The sequence below is a fragment of the Octopus bimaculoides genome, chromosome 1, assembly GCF_001194135.2.
Source record: "Octopus bimaculoides isolate UCB-OBI-ISO-001 chromosome 1, ASM119413v2, whole genome shotgun sequence".
NCBI lineage: Eukaryota > Metazoa > Mollusca > Cephalopoda > Octopoda > Octopodidae > Octopus > Octopus bimaculoides.
The window spans coordinates 44,211,581-44,219,673 of NC_068981.1; positions in this window are offsets into that span (position 1 = coordinate 44,211,581).

Genomic DNA, 8,093 nt, shown 5'->3' on the forward strand with positions numbered 1-8,093 from the left:
AATACATAAACTGGTCAAACAGTTTCGCCAGCGTGCAAGTTAGATTTGACAGCGAAGAGAAAGCGAAACAGTTGTCCACGCTGACTCTTCGTTCCGAAAATATAATATTGGTGCCCACGTACCCTGGACAAAGGGTAACCAAAGTATCGATAAAAAATGTCCCTCCAGAAGTGGAATCACAATGGCTGTTATCAGCGATTTGTTATCACATGGAAGGAAATATAAACATTCTAGAAACTACTGCATTAAAGCAAGAAGACTGGAATGGAACAAAATTCGATGTCCTATTACAGATTACACAGGAAGAATCAAAAGAAATTCCAACTCAAATTGAGCTGCCAGACGGCCACACCCTCTACGTTGTGGTAGAAGTTAGAAGGCCTCGATGCTACCTCTGTGGCATCGAAGGGCACCTCAAAAAAGATTGCCCGACAACAACAGATAACAAAAAACAACAAGAAGGAAAAACAGCCCAAAAAGGACCCCTACTACCCACACCACCACCAACACAAAGAACGAGCAAAAGGAGCAAGACAGAAGAATCCCACAAACCAAACCCGCCTACACCAACAAATGTACCCGAAAAAACACAACCAACAACTACAAGAACTAAGGAAACTGTAAAAGCATAAGACAATACAAAAACTAATTCCCTTTCTCCCACATCACAAACATGTGTGCATCAATGTATGTATATGTATATATATATATATATATCCATCCCCCATGCCTCTGTCTATGTTTCATTTCTTCTGTGTGTGTGTATGTATGTGTGTGCGTGTGTTTGTGTGTGTTTATACACACATACACATTTATACTCATATTTACGTCATAATGTTATACTCATAATTATTGGTTTATAATATTAGCTTACATTGATTTATGCTTACCATCTTACTTTTTACTATATTTAGCAAATTTCCATATTTATTATGGTTATAAATTTGTAAAATTTGTGTTTTATCATACCATACTTTATTCCGCTATATTGTGCTGCACTCGATCCCTCTCATATGTTCCCAGATGGATTCTGGGGCACAAACATTAAGGGCCGTTAGGCCAAGTCTCATTGTAATAGGTAACGCTTTGGAGAAATTTTGAAAAGATATAGAATAGATATAAGAGAAGATAATAGTAGAAGAAAGAAAAAGAGAGAGAAAAATGTCGCGAGGCGAGAAGAAATGACGTCCTGTTAAGTACGCGGCCCGTCTAGAAAAGACAGAGGTGAGAAAAAATGGCCTGTAGTCACGTGGGAACAAAGCAGACAAGAGTGAGGATGAGGGAAAAAAAAAACAAAGGGAGTGGGGAGAAGGGAGATAAACTTCTGGAAGTACATTAGTCATACGACCATATATTGAATGTATGGTTTACAATGGTGTTAGTAAGTATATGCATACGAATATCTTCTGACAGCATGTGTATCTTACTGAAATTTGCTTCTTGTATTGCTTTATCTATCCATCAATTACTTCACTCATGTATATATATATATAATCACATATTATCGTCCTTTATGATGGCCATTCACCTTTTTGTTACTGATAGATGAACTTAATGATATGCACAGCCTGTGTAGGCAAAAATCATGTAATGACATACACGCGCATGTAGTGAATGATGTGGAAGTCAAGCACACAAGCATATTAATATGTAAATACGTAAAAACGCCTACGAATTATGATACAGCATATAACTGCAACCTCACAAATCGTAAATTCGCCTTCAATAATCTAACTTCACTTAATTTCATTATTGTTTATATTAAATTTTTAACCTATATAAGTGTGAGCTCTTTTCCTTCATATCAACATGTTAACACGAGACTCTTACGTACCCGTTTTGTATACAGTTCAATGAATTAAGTTATATATACGCATGCGCATTTGTTCACTGCCTACGCACATGGAGACACAAATATCATGGTGGTGGGGTGGGATAATAGTACCTCTGGATTAATCTATTTGACAGATACTAGTAATATATTTTCCGCTATTCTGAGATCTTAGTAGTGAATGAATGATTTATGACATTTGAACAAAAAATATATATGTAATTAGCCCTTATAGATTGTGTTGTAGTCGTGGTTGTTACTGTTGTCACCGTGTCAGTCATGGAGTAATTAGCGATGGAGATTATTTATTGTTTTTGCTTTTATTTTGAAGGATTTAGCTCTTGGTGTATCTGAGTGCATTTTACCCTGTTGAATGTTTTTTTATGTATGCTACAAATGTCGTTAATGTATTATATATGAATACTGATATTTTATCATCTCTGTATGTGGCATGCTTATATATTTCAGTGAAATGCTCTGATATTTGTCATTATCTGTGGTTTACCTCCTAATTATTGGAATGCCGGGTTTTGTAGATGCTACACTAAGTCAGTTGATTTGCATAAGGTTGTAGAGTAGTGGTATGGATTGGAGCATATCAGATGCGAGTTTATTTATATCAGGATATAGACTGCCCATTTATTATTACACACATGGTAACGCCATAAAGCATAGACAGAAAAATGAGGATGAGAGACGAAACCATATAATTTACGATTCTGGATATTAGAAGCTCCAGACTTCTGATTCTGCTACAAAACATAGACTTGACAACATGACGGAATTTGTAAGCAGCAGTTTTGCTATTTCTTATTTTACTGTTGAGTATTTTGTTCCTCGGAGGGCGCATTGAGTAGGCAAGTGGATGTAAGAGAAGGACATACGCTGAGCTGGTGGAGCATGATGACGATGGTTATGCCAATTACTGTAAATAGATTACAACTTGTGTTACTCTTAGGCATAGTTGTGATATTTTTGTACGTAAGAACTATTGTGGCTTTGAATTTCACCCATGTTTCAATGGAGTTTTTCTTACGCACATATTTGGTGAGGAAAAGACAAAATAGTTTGCGGTTATCTAATTCAATCCCTATACCCTATAACTTCAAATCCGAAGACACAAAGTATATAACAGTAAAATACTGGAATTAATCAAATTGTGGGTATTGTACCATTATGAAGTTTCATAATAGTAAGAATTTTGTGAAAATATAGTAATAGTAAGAATATTGTGAATATTGTGACACCATCACATGTGTGTCTGCATGTACGTAGGCAGTGAATAAATGCGCATGCCTATATATGGCTTAATTCATTGAACTGGATACGTAAGAGTCTCGTGTCAACATGTTGATATGAAGGAAAAGTGTTCACACTTATATAGATCAAAAATTTAATATAAACAATAATGAAATTAAGTGAGATTAGATTATTGAAAGCCAATTTACGATTTCTGAGGTTGCAGGCATTTGCTGTATCACAATTCGTAGGCGTTTTTACGTGTTTACATATTAATATACTTGTGTGCTTGACTTCCACATCATTCACTACATGGGCGCATAAGTAATTACATGATTTTTGCCTGCACAAGCTGTGCACATCATTAAGTTCATCTATCAGTAACAAAAAGGCGAATGGCCATCATAAAGGACGATAATATGTGATTATATATATATATACAGGATTCATGAGCGAAGTAATTGATGGATAGATAAAGAAATACAAGAAGCAAATTTCAGTACGATACACATGCTGTCTGAAGATATTCGTATGCATATACTTACTTGTAAAACCTTATAAACCATACGTTCAATATATGGTCGTATGACTAGTGTACTTCCAGAAGTTTATCTCCCTTATCCCCACTCCCTTTGTTTTTTTCCCTTATCCTTACTCTTGTCTCCTTTGTTGCCACGTGACTACAGGCCATTATTTTAAATATTATTTGTTTCAGGCTTTTGATGTTGTACCCGATATAATTATGCTTCTTATCGAACCACAGCCTGTGATGTAGGATGAGGAGCTTTTGTTATCTTGTACATAGGCATTATTTCTGCAATGCGCCCTACTCCAGATTAAGATAAAGATTTTTCTGAGTTATTTCCTGAATACATTGATGCTGTTCGCCAAATTCTCAATAATAATCGTCAGCATGATGCCCTTGTTAATTTCTTGCCTCTGGAGTTAGATAATTTTATACTTCAAGCAGGTATAATACTTTTTTTTTTTACTCTGATATCAAATACCACATCGATTACTATATATAGTGTCTTCATTTCAAAGGCTTCAATATTTGGCCTGCTTTGTTCTTCCCTGAGAAATGCCTCACAACAAACTCACTTCATCGTTTTCAAGGGCTTTCATTTCTATCCGCAACATTGATTATAACTATTTTCTGTACGTGCAAAACCATTTTCTGCCAATAATTCCAGAAAATTATTGCAACAATTTTGCTTTCTTACATTTTTTGTATTCATTCTTAGCTAACTTAGGGTTTAACTCGAATAATCTCATATTCTACGTTAAGACGAATTTTATTGCTGTTTCTTTATTGATCAAATTTACTTTCAAGATTTCTTTCCGCAGGGCAAAATCATGTGCCCGATTTCATTTTTCATTATTCCTTTCTTTCGCCATAGCCATTGCTCCTTATCCTTTATCTCTTCTGCGTTTTCTGAAAAGCAGCATGGTAGAATTTCCTTTAGATCTGATCTCTTCGTTTCTCCTTTAAACTCGTTTATCTTTTTCGATTCAGCATATTTGAAAAACACTCTTTCACTTCCATGGGGCATTTTTTCTTTCTCTTTTCGATAGGAACCCTGACTTGTCTTCTCTTGTAACTCTTTCGCCATACCCGTTATTAATTCTAGTGTCCGATATGACATTGCATTTTATAAAAAGTATCTGACGTTTCTGCAGGATTATGTCGTAGGCGTTTATATATTCAGTATACGCGACGCATAAATTTGTCCATCTCTTCCCTTTTAATCTCTAACGGAATTTCTGCTCATAAAGCATTAAGTGGTTTTCGTAAAGATGATGATCTATTGCGTCTGCAACTATCTTTGAGGAGTTTCCACACAATCGGTCAGTGATTTGAGTGAGAATTTACTTTCAGTGCCTCCTTTTGTTAACCCCTCGATTACTTTCCGTCTTCTGGTAAAAACAAAAAAAACCCACTCTGCTGCTTATGCTATGACTACAACGATAAAAATAGCAGCAATGATATGAACAACCAGAAAAAAGAAATGAGCAGATAAGCTAATGCCTCCTTTCATCTTCTTTCCTCCTTGAATTATAATCAAATGACAAAGAGAAAAACAGGAAACGCAAGGAGTTGCAAGCGGTCACCAGAAACGACAAAAAATAAGAAGCTAAAAGCTTTAGTCGTAATACAGAAACGAAAATGTAGACAAAACAGAATCAACAACAAAAATAAAAAGAAAAGTCAACCATCAATACAAGAAAGAAAACAACGCCAACAACAGCAAAAAGGACGGAATCCAAAACCGGGTAGTTTGGGGATTTTTAAAGTAAACAAGAAGCTATTTAGAGAGGCCTTTTAAAAGACACTCATGAAACCATATTCAGACTAACTGTCCACGCGATGACGAAAATGAGTAACCTCCCGATCTGCATTTTCTATTAGAACATTCATTTCTCCGTTTAGGATTGCAAATGTACATGTTATGAAGAGCTACTGAAAAGCATGGTCATATACTCAACCTCAATTCACTTAATGTAAATGAGGCAGCCTGTATCGAAATAAAATCTTCTGGAAAGCACGACACAGTTCTGAGTTTTGCAAGAATCAGATTTCTGAATCCAGAAAGAATCAGAGTTAGATATACAGAAGATCATCCTGGATCCGCGCAGTAAATCGGTGGTACTGAGAGTATGTGAAAACAAAGGGAGTGTCTTAGACTGGACTTCTTAAGATGTCTCGAAACATTCTTGGGAACATCGTACCCTTTCCTGCTGGTGGGGATATTGAAATTGTATTCTTTATTCTCATAAATCTTCCTTTCTTCCTATTTTCCCTCATATTGCATTGCATAAATACCTACTCATATTGCCATGTTCCTCTTTTATCGGACACCTCTTTATCGGATGCTCCTCTAACAACTAAAATCGTCGCAATAATCAGTATTATTATCACGTTTAATGCCTCGATAAGGCAGAGTTATCAGTGCTTTCGTAGGTTTTCTTATCCAGTTGCTCTCTCTAGTGTTCAGTTCACTCTTATCAGGGAAATTTTCTTATTGCACGTTTTATTGCTAAATGTTTTGTTTTTGTTGACTTCATATCATTAAATGCAAACCTCACTATTTGCTGCTCATGTATCGAACTTCTTTTTTCCTTATTATTTTGGATCATTGTACTCTATAAATATCATAGGGGCTCATCGTTCTTTAACAGCTGGGCAATGCTATCAACTGAAATTTCACTTTAGCCGTATATAGTGGATAAGATTCATAATATTCTCATGGAAACCCTTATTGTGACGGAGACGAACTGACGTGTCGAACTTTATAATGATATAAATACTGAGGTTGAGATAGTTGTTGATATTACTGATAAAGCTGAAAATGTTCGTGCTGTTACTTTTGTTGAAGAAGATACATTAGTGAGGTTTCTTTTGACGTTTATTATGCTGTCTTGATATTGCGGATGCTGTTGACTTTAATCTTGATATTGATAATTCTGTTGGTGTTGCTGGTGTGTTTGGTGAAGATGATGATACTGATAATGTTGTTAATGTTGGTGATATGTTATTTTTCATGTTAATAATGATATTGTCAACTTTATATTGATGCTTTGTTGTTAGTATTGATAAGATTTTGCTATTGCTAATGATGTTCTATATAAGTCGATGCCGTTTTCTTTTTTTTTTTTTTTGATGTGCGAGATATTGTAGGTATATGGAATAATTGATATTGCAGCTGATATTTTTGATGATGCTTATAATGGTATTTTTGGGAACGTTGATATTTTTATTGTTAATATTTTTATAATGCTATTACAGTTGATTGTGTTTTGATATTGTTGAAATTCGTTTTGCTGATATTCTCCTCAATATAATTTATGCTGCTGAGGGGTTGATAACGTTGGTAACATTGCTGTTGACAATGTTGATGGTCTTGATGTTATCAATGTTGCTTATGTTATTGCTGTCATAGATGCTTCTGTCACTGTTACGTCCTAATTCGCTAGCAAAACGATACAGTACCTCTTTTTTTATTTATTTTACTTTCATTATTTTGCTCTTGTTATTGTATTTGTTGTTGCTGTTCAAATTGTCTTTGTTGTTACTAGACTTGTTGACTTGTTCCTCCCGAATATGTCCAAGAATTTATTGTTGCTCTTTTTGTTTCTGTTCTGGCTGTTCTCGTCGTCAATAATGTTTCGATGTTGTTTCTTGCATTGTTCTAATTGACTGTATTTGCAATTTTTCTTGCATAGCATGCAGTTGCCGTGGTAGTTACTGTTGTTATTGTTGGTGTCATTATACATGCTATTTATTGCTGTTGTCGCTGGTGATTTTCTCCTTACATGTGGTTTCTCTTCTTGCCGACATGATGATGTATTGGTTTCTTTCTCTATTATCGTTATTGTTGTTGTTTTCTGTTTTTCTGCTTGTTGTTATAGATTAACTTTTGTTTCCATTGTTGTTGCCATTCGCTGAAGTCGTTTTTTTTTATCCTATTGTTTTCTTTCTTCCTTGTAATCATTAGATTTTGATTATATCACCGAAGTCTCACCATTGCCTGAAGGATGCATAGATCATTTCTTAGAATGATGTCGCAGTTCACTCTCTTTCTCACTCTCTCTCTGTCCCATCATCGTCTTTTATACTTTTACTTTCACTGTATGTATTAGTGTATTGTGCTTCGTACACAATACATCATCTTTGTTCATTAAATAAGTCTAAGATAAGTTTGTTGAAATTGCACTTAGTTTTATATTTTACAGACGAATCCGATGTCTTTTCTTTTGGAAAAATATTTAACTTTATTTTGTTTATTTCTATTATCAGTAAATTTCAATGTTTTTGATAGTAATTGTCGATCTTAATATAGCCTATATTAGTTTTCCAAACTGTATATATGGCTATTTATTTATCCATATTTACATATAAACTCTATACATACATACACTCATGTACACACACATGTATAAATGCAAATGACTACACACACACATACATACATACATACATACATACATACATACATACATATGTATATATATATATATATAT